Source organism: Bidens hawaiensis, unplaced genomic scaffold (assembly GCF_021521415.1).
Source record: "Bidens hawaiensis isolate Kalapana, Puna unplaced genomic scaffold, B.hawaiensis_p1.1 tig00009567_1, whole genome shotgun sequence".
NCBI classification, from domain to species: domain Eukaryota; kingdom Viridiplantae; phylum Streptophyta; class Magnoliopsida; order Asterales; family Asteraceae; genus Bidens; species Bidens hawaiensis.
In genome coordinates this window covers 432325-448272 of record NW_027491714.1, presented here as the reverse complement: position 1 = coordinate 448272, position 15948 = coordinate 432325, and the positions used below count along the sequence as shown (strand labels likewise).

The window sequence follows — 15948 nt, the reverse complement described above, 5'->3', positions numbered from 1 at the left end:
GTCTAATATCCAACCACTAAACCCTTAGATTTTTGACTCCTTTAATATGGTCTCCCTAAGTTCACGACGCCCTCGTCGTGCGTATTTGGAAACCTCCTTGGTCACGACATGCTCATAATTTTGCACATGCCTTGGTTCCCCAAATATTAGTAACATAGCTGACATTGTCTTGCCTTGACGCTTTATGTCGTGCTCAAATTAACAATGCGACTTTGGCCACCGTCCTACCATCCATGATGCATAGCATATCTATGAATGTGACTAGACATGCTTGTACTTGAGTGAATAGGTCCATCTTAAACCTTAGGAAAGTGAATCAAGAACCAAGAACACGTAACTTGCATAACCCTTATGCTACTCTTTTTATTAATAATAAACAAGAATGGAATTACATACTAAAACAAAAGAAAACTATTGGGCTTATATAGGCCTTGCAAAGTGCATCCTACTCAAACTCAAAATACTAATTTGACTCCAACTAAAATAGAAAACAAATTAAATAAATAATATATAATACAAACTTCAAATAAAAGATAATGATAAAAGTTAATTTAACTATTATATTGATCTCCTCCGAGCCACCCCATGAGACCAAAACCAAACCACCCTAATACTTTTCACATTAATCGTTCGGGTCGTTTAAGTTGGCATTGCACAAGTTTTACTGTCCATTCCAAGCACAAAATTGCAGTCATCCACTAAAGTCCAATGCGTCTTCCCAATATACGATTTTGGCCTTGATAACTTGGACCATCACCATCCCATGAATCAACTTGGCATCTCCATGTACTGATTTGATCCATGCCAACTCCTTGGTTGTCTTGAGCCCAAGTTTGGATGCTTCATCCTTTGGACAAAGTTGTGACTTGCCTCAATATTTACTAAGGCTCGTGTTGGCACTTTGTTTACCACCAAGCTTATAAATAAAGCCCAACCAGTTTGACTCCATTGGTTTGTGACTGTTCTCGCGATCACTCCTAGCCTGATGTGTCATTTGTGTTGCCATTTCCCTTAGTACCAAGCGATTCGTTAATCGCTTTACCTTTGGCATGTCTTCTGGCCCTCTTCAAGCATCCCTAACGCTTTGCCATTGGGTTCATGGCTTGCCCATTAGCCAATCCTGGCATGTCTTACCCATTGTGTTGATTAGTTACATCACTCCCATTGATTCTTTGGCTCATCAACCCGACATTCCTCCTGGCAACCATTGTAGATAACTTTGCCTTCTTAGGACGAAAGTGGGCCATGTGTCCCCGGTTACTACAGATGAAACACCCTTCGCCTTGGTTTGTGTCCGCACATGTATCTTTTTTTTTAATATTATCCCGTTTGGCTCCCCCATCATGTTCCTTAATATCTTTAGCCATGGGTTTATGAGACCATGTTTCACCCAAGTTGTCAACGCTTTCGGCAACAGTGGTAGCCAAAGCCAAGTCTTGGACACTATGTTGCTTTAGTTCAGTCTTGGCCCACAGTTTTAAGCCATTCAGAAAATAAAACAAGGAATCTCCATCCGATAGGTTTGGAATCACAAGAGTTAAAGTAGTGTATTCAACAATGTACTCTTGGATTGACCCAACATGATTGAGTTTGCGTAGTCGACTCTTTGCTTCATGCTCAACATTCTTTAGTTAGAATTGTTTATTGTAATCTGAAACAAACTCAACCCAAGTATCATTCGTTTGATATCCCCATGTCTTCGTTGCCACCACAAAGTTGCGGTATCTATTAAGTACATCGTAGTTGTTGTGATCTCGTTTCGTCATCTATGATGCTGACCCCCTTGAAGTATTGCTCCATCTTCCAAATGAAATCTTCAATAGCCCTTGCCTCACGTTTGCCATCAAATGGGATAGGTTTTAGGACCTTGACGCGTGGAGCAAACGGATTAACGTTCCCACTAACGTTAACCAAGGCCTTACCGAAGTCATTCATCTTGGGCTCCAAGTTTATTACGCTTCTATGGCAGTCTCAAGAGTGCTCATCTATGTCTCTACGCCACTTAGCAATCTCCTCTTTCACCAACAATATCACCTCATTGCGATGTACTTGAATGGATCCTTCGTGTTCTCACGGAGCTCTAGGAAGTCATCCCAACGAATCCAATTTATAGGTTCCCATTTGGATCAACAACTTGTTTAAGATCAATTCGTGACACTAGAATCACTCGGATCTCAGATAAAAAGTAGCAAAAACGTAGAGAGAGAAAGTAGTGGAGATAGAGAGAGAAATTCCAAAATTGCTAAAAAGAAATGGGTGACCCAATTCTCCTAGGGTTTTCATTAATGGGCCTTAAGGCCGGCCCAATGGGCTTGTGACATACCAAATGGCCTATGGCCCAATACATAGAGTTAAACAAGAAGCTAATCGAATACTACATTAGAAATTCGTCTAATACATAAGCCTAATCAATAAACAAACAAAACAAGGTCCAACACAACTGTTGGAGCATGTCTTGGACTTGTGATCCTAGTCCTGTCATGGTATTCTCCATGTCACAAAGACGTTTTTCCAAGGTCACCTCCTTAGAAGGACTCCTGCCTTTTTTGGAAGCTCCGTTTCAAGAACCATCTCGACCTCGTTTCTCTTCTTCGTGTGAAACGATTTCAAGCATCGCAGCAACGTCTACCTTGCTCGAATATGTTTCCATCTCAATGAACCGACGTGCTTTGATACCACTTGTCACGGACTTAACCTTTTCAAGTCACATGCGGCTCTTAGACACCATTTAAGATAAGACTTTGACCCAACCAGGTAGCGATTCGGAAGCGAACAGTTACAAAACAAGCAAGATCATAACCAAAGTAAACCTTTATTACTAACAAGAAGAGTTTACAGTAGAGCTATAAAGCCTAAAAAGTGTTTATGATCTCATTTTGGAGTTTACATGTCCTAGCTATTTATAGATTCTTCCTATTCTAGCATTTTCTACAACAAATATCTATGATATTTTACAAGGTCTTTCTAGGCCTTTCCATGGACATATCAAGGGCTTTTATTGCTGAAATTCCATCCAAAATATCCAGCCATGGTGTGATATTTATGCAGATCCTTACAGCCCATTCTTTGATGTCTTGAACGTGCTAAAACGGCCTGGAACTCTCTAGAACGTTTCTGTCCAAACAGATCGGAATGTGCAGCTCCAAAACCTGATCTAACCTGATTAATTCAGCCCTTAGATGGTCTAAGATGCTTCTAAAACAGTCCCGAACACCCTGGAACACTTCAGCACGAATCTGCCCAAAACAGCCCCGTCTCTGCTGGCCAAAACGTCCTGAAAATGCAGCTTTGTATGCTGAATTTGAGCGTTTAAAGCTGGTCATGACATATAGGTGTTTTGATTTTTTAGTGATCAAACAATTATGCGTATACTAACGATTGTATATTAGTAACAAAATTACACGAGCTATATTTTATTGTATTTAGTCACATGTTAATTATATTTAACTCAATACATGCATATTGTATAAGTTTATTATATTTAATACTGATATTTCCGTATATTATATATGTTTTGTTCTTTTTTATTTAATTTATTACCATATAGGCATGTATCCTTTTCTATAGTTGTTTTTGTTATATTTTGCTTAATTAATTAACTCAATTGATTATTACTTCTTGTTACAATTTATATTTGTTATACATTATTTTTGGATTTCTTATGTCAATGCTATTAAAAATGTGATATTGTCTTATCTAAAGGTGTAATATAATTGAGTGAATGTTGATGTACCTCGTGTCAAATATTTACTGTTGATTATACATTCTCAACACCCCTATATGTATATATGTATTTGGCTTTATTTTTTACGCAACTTATAAGTTTGTTGTGTGGTTTAAAAGAATATAACCCTTTGAAATGCGGATGAAGGATCATATATACTTATGTTTAGGGACATTGCAACTCTCTGAGTGTCTTTTTCGATAAATATAGTCCGTAAACTGTGACATTGTGAAAAAAGAATTTTAATCCGCCATTTGGTAGTAATGTTAACCACCAGGAAGGTTGCCAAATGGGTTGCCCCTTCTTGATTCGGAGTCGGAGACTTTGTACCCTAAGAAAGAAGAAGGATGCAAACACTCATCCACACACAGAACTGTGTGAGATACACGGACCTGTGTGAGATATCTGTTGCATGGAATTGAGCTTGTACTAAAAGAATACAATATTCTGAAATAAAATTTTAGATTTAATGAAAATAAGAATAATAAAATAATCATGGCAGTTGTACTTGTAGTTATTTAGTTATTATATTTTTTTGGAACGATGATGAAGATAAATATTTTTGAATCATTGGCAGATGTAATTTTTCTTCCAAACAATCATGTTACTCATAACTTCTTATTGCAAATTATATATGAATTGATGGCTTACTTGACTGCAATATGTAATTGTTCTGTTTTGCTCACATGTTTACATGATTAGAGGTTTCAGGAAAATGGAGCAGACTGTATCTCAAGTTGTTGTTCATGTTGTGAACATTTTAACCGGCTACATAACGAAACACCTAAGATATGTCACTTCCTCCAGAATATATGTTACAGACATGAGGAACAAGATGGAGGTTTTAGAGGGTAAAAGAAAAGATGTCAACATGCACATGGAAAGAAACAAGATAAATAATAAAGAGATTCCAGCTAATGTTGAGGGTTGGTTGGAAAAGGTTGAAAAGATTAAGAAAGATGTTGCCAACATTTCAACTGTTAATGAACGTTTAAATGTGAAAAAGAGGTACCGAGCGGGAAAAAATGCCATGAAGACTGTTAAAGAGATCAAACGTCTAATGAATGAAGAAAAAGAGATTAGTTGGGGTGAAGCCTATATACCTCTTGGAAGAGTCGATTCTGAACCGTCATCAAACTCGACACAAACAACATCAGGTGAAACTGCTCAAAATGACTTCAAGTCAAGAGAGAAGATATTTAAGGACGCATTGAAGTTCCTTCAACAAGACGACAAGACTTGTCAAGTAATGGCCTTGTGGGGAATGGGTGGTATTGGCAAGACCACCATGATGGAACAACTCAAAAAGTTTGCACACGCTAATAAAATGTTTGATTGGATTATTAAGATAGTTGTTGGTCAAAAACCGAACATGCTTTCTATTCAAACTGATATAGCAGTGCAAATAGGGGATCTTGATCTACCTGAAGCTTCTGAATCAGTAAGGGCAGACCTTCTTTGTAAAAAACTAGAGAATTTGTCTAAAGATAAGAAAAAGATTTTACTTATACTAGATGATGTGTGGGAGCATATCAAACTCAAAGATATTGGGTTACCAATTCCTCTTCCAAATAGCCTCAAGTTGTTACTCACCTCAAGAAATTATGATATTTGCAAAAAAATTGCAGTTGATGCTAATTCAAGTCTTAAAGAAATTAGAGTCCATGCCTTGGAGGAGGAAGAAGCAAAAAATTTCTTTTTTCAGATTGCAGAAGTTTCAGAACATGTTCATCCTAGTAAGTATCTTATAGGATGTAATATAATCAAAAAATGTGGTTATCTGCCACTGGCCATCAAACTCATTGCATCAACTCTTAAAGATCAAGAAGAATATGCATGGAGACATGCACTTAGTCGCTTGAAGAATAATGATCTTGATGAAGATGTTCAAGAAATTATCAAGATAAGTTACGAGCATATAAAAGAGGATAATGACAAAGAGATTTTTCTGCATTGCAGCTTGTTTCCTGATGACTATGATATTCCAATAGAGTACCTGGTGAGATATGCATGGGGCCTAAAATTGTTTAAAAACGTTTCCACTTTGAGTGAGGCCAGAGACAGAACAAATACATGCATTCGCAGTCTCATAAATGCAAATTTGTTGATCAACAGTGATTACGATGGGTGTGTCAAAATGCACGATCTTGTGCTTACTTTTGTGTTAGGTAGAGCTTCTAAAGGTGATCCCACCTGGATTATTGAGCATAATGATATATCCACGTGGGACAGAGATGGATTGAGCGAGTCATGTAAAAAAATTTCATTGACATGCAGAACTATGTCTAAATTTCCTGGAAACTTTAGGTATCCAAATCTCTCTCTACCACAACTTATGCATGGAGATTTGTCACTCGAGTTTCCAGAAGATTTATATGAAAACATGGAAAATCTTGAAGTCCTAGCATACTATAAAATGCAGTATCCATTGCTTCCGAGATCACAATGTTTTGCCCAACTCACAACTCTTTTTCTCCATGAATGCAAATTGGTGTTTGATTGCTCTCTGATTGGAGATCTTGTTAACTTGGAAGTTCTTAGCCTTTCTCATTGTGGCATACGCAAGTTACCGTCTAAAATCGGGAATCTGAAAAGGCTAAAGTTACTGGATTTGACGGGATGTGTTGACCTTCGTATTGATGATGGTGTGTTTAAAAATTTACAGTCTGGTAGAGCTTTATATGAAAGTTTCTGATAATAAAGGTATCAGGTTCACCGATGCTAATATTGAAGAGCTGAAGATGCTATCAAGCCAACTTTGTGCATTAGAGGTCGAGCTTGTGGATTGGAAGAGCCAGCTGGAAAACGTGTCGTTTAAGAAACTTGATAAGTTCAAGATATCTATTGGTTGCTTATTAGGAGTAGAGGAGGACATGGAAAAGTATTTGTTTGAAAACAGTTTGGAGCTTGTGACGGGTTGTAGCTACCTTCTTGATTGCGAAATTAGTGAGTTATTCAAGAAAACAGAGATACTTTATTTACATGTGGAGGATATGACTCGTCTTGAAGATGTTTCACACCATCCTTATAATCAACACTCATTTTTCTATTTAAGAGGCCTTGAAATTTCGTTTTGTGTTGAACTAAATTACCTCTTCCCAATTGTTGTGGCACGTGGTTTGAGAAATCTTGAGTGCCTAAAGATTACATCATGCGCTATTTTGAAAGCACCGGTAAAGAGTGATGGGAGCGAGATAAATAGCTTAGGTGAAACGATCAAACTTGAGAAGCTAAAGTTTTTATCTTTGGGAAATCTACCCGAAATGGTATGTATGTTCCCCATTGAAAATGTAGTTGAGCTACCAGAGCTATTTGAGTTAGAAGTGGATGGGCTTCCCAACTTCACTAGCATTTATCCTGATCACACGAACAATGTTTCAGCATCGCAACCATTCTTAAATAGCCAGGTAACTGACTACACAATGAAAATTCAGTTTATGGGTCCAACAAATCCTAGCTATATATATATATATTTCTGCATGCAGGTTAAGATTTCCAAGTTGAAGATACTGAAGATTCATAGGATGGAGAAGTTGAAGCAAATTTGGGCGTGTAGTAGTGAGGAGGAAATTAAAAACATTTCCACGTTGAGAGAGATTGAAGTGAAAGAATGTAATAGTCTTGTGAATCTGTTTCCAACCAATCCAATGCGATTACTGAATCATTTAGAAGTGCTTGTAGTTATAAATTGTGGTTCCCTTAAAGAGGTATTCAATACATACATAGGATGTGATGGTGAAGTTGAGAAAATTAATAGCAGATTGAGAATCATTCGAGTGGAGGGATGTAATAGTCTTGTGAATCTGTTTCCAATCAATCCAATGAGATTACTGAATCATTTAGAAAAGCTTACGGTCGAAAATTGTGGTTCAGTTGAAATGATATTCAACATCGACTTGGAATGTGCTGGTGGGGTTGACCAAGTTAGCAACAACTTAAGAAGCATTAAAGTGATAGATTCAGAGAAATTAAGAGAGGTATGGAGGATAAAAGGTGGTGAAAATAACGCATGGGTTTGAAGCTGTTGAAAGCATAGAGATTAGGTTTAGTAATGCTGCCTTTCCATCATCCAGTCTCATACCTTATTTTGGAGGGTGGTAAAGAAAAAGTGAAGGCTGTGTTTGAGATAAGTATTAATGGAGAATCGTGTGATGTTCAACAACAGACGCTAGCTACTATTTCCCTACCTCAAGGATAATACATATGGACTCATGTGTGGAATAAATTACTAATTCTTCAAAAGCAACACTCGCCATCTTCATTCCACAACCATATTTCTATGGTATTAAGTACTTGTTTTTACCTCTCATGGCAAAAATTTATATAGGCTTCTGTGAAGATATTGAAGAAGAAGTTGTGTCAAATAGAGATGATGAAGAAATCTATACCCACACACCAACTGATCATTTCTTCCCTCTCTTTTGAATTCTTAGAGAACCTAAAGCCAATTGGTGTTGGTGAATTTAAGGTATGCTTTCTACCTATGTTTTTTCCTTGTCTCATTACTTGTATGATAGTTTAGCTAATTCTCTTTATAACGGAGAAGACAAAATAGATAAAATGACTATTATACGTTAATGTAGGACTAGCTCACTTGCTAAATACATAATTGCCTCTTAAATGCAAAATTGCCTCTTAGATAGGAGGTCTGATAACCGGGCAAATGAGTAGAATTATTGGTGTAAAATGTAATATTATAGGAGTAATATTTTTCGTTAAGGAAAATGATTAGTATATATATATATATATATATATATATATATATATATATTTATTGGTAGAAATTTTGTTTAATTCTATTAAAAAATTATATAACCAACTAAATCTTAAAAATTTCGATCAGTGGTCGACCACCAAGTACCGTTTTCAAACACTTCACATTTTCTCAATGCACAGATATCCATTTATTACATTTAAGTCAATTATAAAAGAAATTTACGTTAAAATAGAATAAATTGGTTTATTCTAAAAGAAGAAGAATAAAAACAGTGGGAGGGAAGGCTATTGTTATAGCCACGCATTGATGAGCATTCAGCCTTCAAAGGAAGACATCACATTATCGAGTAAAGTTAAGGGTAATGGGACTTGGTTAAGCTTCAAGTGATCTAATCAAAACTCGACACGTATGTGATGACATGGCTCTGGATCAAGCCCCTCAACCAAGCCTCAGAGGGTGTAGTGTTCCAGGTGATCTGGGGCGTTTGAATTTTTTTTTATTTATTTATTTTTTGTTATGCACACACAATTATAAATTAAAATACTTCATTAAAACATAAATAAAAAGGAAAATAAAAAATACATATAAATAGCGTTTTTATTTTTTTTGTCGTCAGTTCCTTCCGAATACGATCTTTTTCTTCCTCCATTAGCGCTTGGTCGGATGGCGGTAGGTGGCTAAAGTCTTTGGCTAGAAAAGCCAAACTCTTGAAATGGTTTCTTTTATGTCGAGCTTCACCAATCAAGAAGAGGCCACTTAAAAATTCGTTAATTTCTTTTTATAGTCGTCATCAACAACCGTTTTTTCCCACGATCTCTACCTGGAGGGCAGCTACAACCTTGGGCTTTCAAATGACCTTTGGACAAGTTTAGGTTGAAGTCAATTTGATTCTCCGACCCGCTCGAAGAGAAATATGTGCCGGACGCACTAGTTTTTGTACGTTTTGCCCCATCGGCCACGTCCTCCGCACATAGTTCAATCTATTTCAAGCACTTTCTTAACACCACCCACAAGTAGCCCTCGTCAAACGTCTTCACCACCCCGTACCTCCTCAACACCTCTTGTTTCCTTTCATCACAAGTGAATTGGTAAACCGCGAGATCATCGGACCCACTCGGCCGCATTCGGTTAGCATTGTGGTTATGTATGTTGGTAAACAATCCTACATATTTACGAGTATCAGTCCACCGACCCGATATCATATTATCGGTACGAGCCATACTCCCCACTTGATCATAAAAACATTCCCGAACATTGGCCCAAAAAACTCGAGCTCTTTGAAAGTCGCCTACAAATAAATAACAAAAAATGTAATAAGTACACACAAAACTTAAAAAATATATTAAATAATAAAATTCGCGAAATAATTTACCCGTGTTCCTATCTTGGAATATTTCAATCCAAGCTTTTGCCAACGAATATTCTCTTCTTTAGACCATAGAGTAGTCTTCCGCTTAGTCGGTGCCGAAGGACCATTCGCTTCTCCGGTTTTCTTCCCCTTCTTTTTGTGAGATCGTTTTGCCGGCTTCTCTGGTGCCGGCTCCTGTTGCGTTTCCAGGACCGAATAATCGGATTGTGACATATCCATGAACGCTTGAAATGATTTGCCATCCATGTAGTTCAATCCATCGGGAAATTGATAATGGTGTGTTATTGTTATAAAATGGGGTAGTTAGTTATAGTGGGTTTGTAATAAAAAAATCACATTTAATAATAGCCAACGACTATTTTTTTAAAACTTTAACTAGCCAACGGCTAGTTGATCGCCCCGTGGTCCCGGCCACCCCACTCGTCCGCGCCCTGATCGCATGAAGGGTGTAGTAGTGTTCGCGAGCCACGTTTGCAGCCACTTGAATCATGCCCCACCGTTCACCCCCCACTACCCATCCCTAAGAGTTAATAGCATGCACGGAAGAGATGCTCAGCACTAAACAGATTGATAGTATATGAAATCATCCAACGGTTTAGGATTCCTTATTTTACCTCCTTATAACTTTTCAATAAGTTAATAAGTTACAAAAGTGTAACTTATTAACTTTTCTCTCCCATACTAAAAGCAATCCTAAACACTTAAATACTTTTCAATAAGTTAATAATTTATAAATTGATGAAAATAAACAATCCTAAACCCCTAAATACATTGTGAAAGTTTTGTATAAAAAGCGGAAAAACTCTTTGATGTGAAAATGTAAGGTTTAATTAATATTTCTTAAACAATATATAGTCAAACGCATACAAAAATTTAAAATTCTGATAAATTCAAAATAAAACAGAAACACTTTCAGCTTTTTACAATTTATACATTGTACTATCACTGTTATAATATTGCCCCCAAAATTGAAAGTCTACGGACTCTTATTAAAAGACTTTGTATCGTGTATCAAACCCTATATTATATTGCCCCCAAAATTTTCCTTTTGCCTGTCACTTTATGTAATCATTTTATAATAAATTATATATAAAAATGATTGAATTTATAACTAATTTTAAATATATTTTAAATATCGTCTATTTAATCAATATTTCCCACATTATCCTATCCCTACAATACCTATCATTGTTATTTTTTCAACCTCATGAGTCATGATATATACATCACTTAAATATGTTAGGAGAAAGACCAAGCCCATTAGGGGTTTTAAAACTTCCAAACATAAACAATGAAATTCAAATCATTCTTGTGTAGTTAATTTGTTTAACACTGAATTTCATTTACTGTAGCTATCCCAACCCAATGTTGCTTCTTGGTCCTTATGCCAGTACTCTAAAGAGATACATATAGATTCATGTGATGCATTGTCAAGTGTGGTTCCGTATTATGCAGTAGGAAACATGCAAAAGCTTCAAGTGTTGAAAGTAATATGTTGTACATCGTTGATAGAGGTATTTGAAACTCAAGGGATCAACAAGAACAATGGTGGAAATAGTAGTAACATTGATGAAGGAAATGATGTTAGCAATACCACAATTCCAAGACTAGAAAATATTAATGTACCTCAACTGTCCAACCTAAAGAAACTGGTAATCACATATTGTGATACTTTGCAATTTGTATTCACCTTTTCGACACTTGAAAGCCTCAAGCATCTTGTAGAGTTGATGATAAACTTTTGTGAGGCTATAAAAGTAATTGTGAAGGAAGAAAAAGGAAGGCAAAGAAAGGATGTGGCCTTTCCTCGTCTAAAGTCTCTTGAACTGATATGTCTACCAAACCTTGAGGGTTTCTTCTTAGGGAAGAATGACTTCCAATGGCCATCACTGGAAAAGGTTGTGATTGATTCCTGCGCAAAAATGATGGTGTTCACATCGGGTCATTCAACAGATCCGAAGCTCGAGTACATGCATACAAGCTTAGGAAAACATAGTCTTGAATGTGGCCTTAACTTTCATGTGACTACAAATCAGGTATATCTTTGCATAATTTAATCAAATATGCAACCGAAAAAGATAGGAGGCAAAACTTTCCACTAATCGGTCAGAAATTGGTGGAAAAAGTAAGTAAAACTAATTACAAATAGCAGTCGCAAAACAGTATAAGTAAATTAAAACAAACAAAAAAGATAATAAAAAAGGGTCACAAAGTCTGTGGCAAAAATGTATTTGAAATACGAGTAGATAATAAAAGATAAACCAAGATGTTTCATTAAGAAAACACCACGCATGCAAGACAGTATCATTTTCATTTGTGTATCTGTTTGATGGAAATGGTGTGTATAATTACCCAACTATCTATATATGTCATATGTCAATCCAACATTCATAAGTAAGTGTGTTTTCTTATTTATATTTGCCTTGCAGACACAGTTACCAGGTTTAGAGAGTACTAATCTGGAACGATTACCAGCTTGGTCTTTTCATAATTTGATTGAAATACACATGGATGAATACATGGAATGGAATAGGGTTAAATGCATTATTCCCTCCAATGAGTTGCAGCATCTGCAAAAGCTGGAAAGGATTCGAGTATCCGGGTGTAGACATGTGAAGGAGGTATTCGATGAATCAGAAACTGTTGTTGAAATTCCAAACCTAAGACAAGTGGAGTTAAGGGATATATGGAATCTCAAGTATATATGGAAGAGCAGTGATGATGGGAGGACACTATTGAAGTTTCCAAACCTAACAACACTCTCTATTAAAAGATGTAGAAGGTTAAAACATGTATTTACTAGTTCCATGGTTGGTAGTCTGTTGCAACTCCAAGACCTACATATAACCAACTGTCAAACCCTGAAGGTAATTATTGTCAAGGAAGAATCTGAATCTCAACCGAAAGAGGTTGTGTTACCTTGTCTCAAGTCCTTGAAACTTGAGGAGCTTGAATATGTTTTAAAAGTCTTAACAACCAAAATGATGAGTTTGAACCTGCTGGGGCATAGGGCGATGTGGACGACCGGCGGGGCACAAAATTTTTTATATATACATATTTTTTTCCATAAAAATATGTATATTTAATGTTTTACCCTAATTATACAATAACTAGTTTGGTCTAGTGGTAAAGAGGTATGACTTCCAACTAAAAGGTTGTAGGTTCTAGTGTTTCTCTTAAGACATTTTTAGGCTTATTATTATACAAAAGGTTTTATACACAACCTAAATCATAATCAATGAAGCCCATTTAAAAATTTAATTGTTTAAACTAAACTAAAAACCATTTACATAAGGCCTAAAATTTTTTTTGTTTATATTTATTTGTTACTCGTTAAGGTCTATGGGTCTTTTTATTTCGGCTCGGCCGATGCATATAAATTCTCGGAGACGGCCCTGAGTTTACACTAAATCGACCACTCATTTAATGGAATCTTACATTTCTCAACTTGGTGCAAGTGATTCTCCAATACATTTAACTAAAGATACCATTTCTTACTTGTAGTGTCAACTGTAAATTGCATTCACTTTAGTTAAATACTTCAGCAGAGGCAAAGCTTACTTACCCCGGACCCCTGTATTTTTGCGCAATAGTGTTAATTTAACCGTTTTCGTTAGAATTTTTTGTACGTAGTGTAAATTTAGCCGTTTTTGGCCAAAAATTTGAGCCCGACCCGCATCGTTAGTGAATTTTTGTATACATTTTGAGTCCGACCCCCCCCCCCCCCCCCCGGTGTCTTAGGTCCAAGCTTCGCCACTGTTCTTCAGGATACATATACAAGCATACAATGCAGTGTTTAATTCTGAGTTCTTGAGTTTTCCTCAAAATTTAGCACTTACTGGAGTTTAGATTGGATACCTAACAATCAAAATAGTTCATGGAACCAAAATACAAAAATTTGCATTAAGAACCAAAATGTGATGCACTGATGTGGAATTAATCTTAAAAACCAAAATTCTGCTTCATTCCTTGTCCCATGAAACATGGAACAAATAAGGAAATCGAGCAAAATGAATAAAGTTTGTACATGTTTTGTTTGATACTTATTTTGTGTTCAGGGCATAAACATCATCATCATCATCATCGTACTCAGTATATCCCACCAATAGCAATGCTATGGTAGGGTCTGAGGAGGGTAAGATGTAGACAGTCTTACCTCTATCCCATAGGGATAGAGAGGCTGCTTCCGGTGAGACCCCCGGCTCGATAGTAGTTTTGCATCAAACCTTGGACATAAGGCACATAGCACTCAATCATCAGGGACACCGGCTGATTGGTGCATGTGCCCTTGTCTTTCGGCTATCAACGCCACCACATGATGCCTGATTAACCTTCCGCCACTTTTAACGTTATTTTCACGAGATTAGTAAAATAACGTCAAAATTAGTGCACTTTTACTTTTGCCCACCCGAGGGTTCACACATATATACATTATATGCGCGCACCGCAAGCAGGGCGTGTTCAGGGCATAAACATAAAAAGGAAAGTAGAGGGGCCGTTTCGGACAATGCAATTTAGAAGCACCGAAGGGAATAAGTTTGAAAGACAGAGTACTAAAATTTGGCATTGTGGATTTCATATATAAATTTGCAAGTTGTAACTTTTTAAATATATTGTTCATTCTTGTTATAACTTCATATATTGTAATATGTTTGGAATTTGTGGGTATGATGGCCTTTATTGGCGAGTGAGTTCTTTCTGTAAGATTTTATAGCTTAACTGATTAGAATTCTTTTAATCATCGTCTATGTTTATTATTTGTTTTTCTACATTGAATCGTCATATGTAACTTGCATATAATTGTTATTTCATTGAGGGGAAAACAAGTGAATCACTTTCTACTCATCATTATGTTACATTTTCTGCAGGGGTTTCAGTTCTAGAAGATGTTATTTGGTGACTACTTAGATTTTCAACTAATCATTAAAAAGGTGAGCTAATAAGTCTCCTTGATCTGAAATAGATGTAAATCTTGTTTACCACGAGTAATGTATATTTTTTTATAAAAGCATGACTAGTAGGTTAAGACACGGTAGATTACACATAAAACATGCTAAGGTAGAAGTAAGAGACAATCAAATTGACAAATGAATATTCTTTGAATTATCTATCATTTGTCATCATTGTTAATTAAACATGTTTAAAAAGTCTTTAACAACCCAAATGATGCGCTTTACACTGAATAGACCAGTCACTTAATAAAATCTTACATATCTCAGCTTGGTGCAAGTGTTATTCCAATACAGCACACTAAAGATGCAATAATCTGCATTCACTTCAGTTATATTTTTTTAGGATATATATAGAGTTTACCTCAATTTTAGCACAGACCGGAGTTGGATTGGATACCTAACAGTCAAAATAGTTAATGGAACCAAAATATGTAAATCTACATTTTTTGAACTAAAATGTTATGTGGGAGTATTCTTAAAAACCAAAATTCTGCTTCATTTCTTGTCCTGGGATACTTTGTAACATTTTGGTTAAAGTTTGTAAATTGTTTGTTTAATACTTTTTTTGTATTCAGGGCATGCTGTTTTGAAAACAGTGTTATTTAGAAGCTCTGAGGTACAGATGTTTGAAAGACACAGGATTAAAACTGGCATTGTGGATTTCATATATGAATCTGCAAGATGTATTTTTTAAAATATATAGTTCATTCTTGTTATAACTCGAGTAGGTGTTGCTGTTCTTGTTTGGAATTAGTTATGGCAGGTCAGATGGCCTTTATTGGCGAGTGTGTTCTTTCCGTAAGATTTTTCATCTTAATTAGCAATTCATGAAAAAAAAACATGGAATATAAATGCAAAGAGAACTTAAATAGCACAAAATTCCTCACCTCTGCCTTGGAAGAGTATAGTTGTCAGTCATCTCCATTGCAGCTTTGCATGTTAAATCTCTTAGTTGTATACACATTTCTTGGTGAGGATACGTCCTGACACGATCATTTTGTCAACCACCTGGTGGCTGAGTGATGTGCCTATGAGTGGAGGTGAAGGTCTGCTTTGAACAGTGGTTCGGCTATTGATCAAGCATGTTTTGTGGGCTCCTGGTTTTGTTCAGTCCAGTTATATCAATTCTATTCTATTGCACACGATAACACATAATGGGATTTACCGTCGATACCAGTTATATAAA

The 15948-nt window shown here is 36.2% G+C and overlaps 1 pseudogene across 1 annotated transcript; it reads left to right on the top strand.

Annotated features, from left to right (window-relative positions):
* The first annotated feature begins 4143 nt into the window (after window positions 1-4143).
* LOC143532879 (uncharacterized) lies at window positions 4144-15456 on the top strand (annotated as a pseudogene). The gene is made up of 6 exons (XR_013135258.1): window positions 4144-7131; window positions 7210-7796; window positions 9058-9110; window positions 11163-11846; window positions 12240-12732; window positions 15338-15456. The product of XR_013135258.1 is annotated as an uncharacterized LOC143532879 (transcript).
* The last annotated feature ends 492 nt before the right edge of the window (window positions 15457-15948 follow it).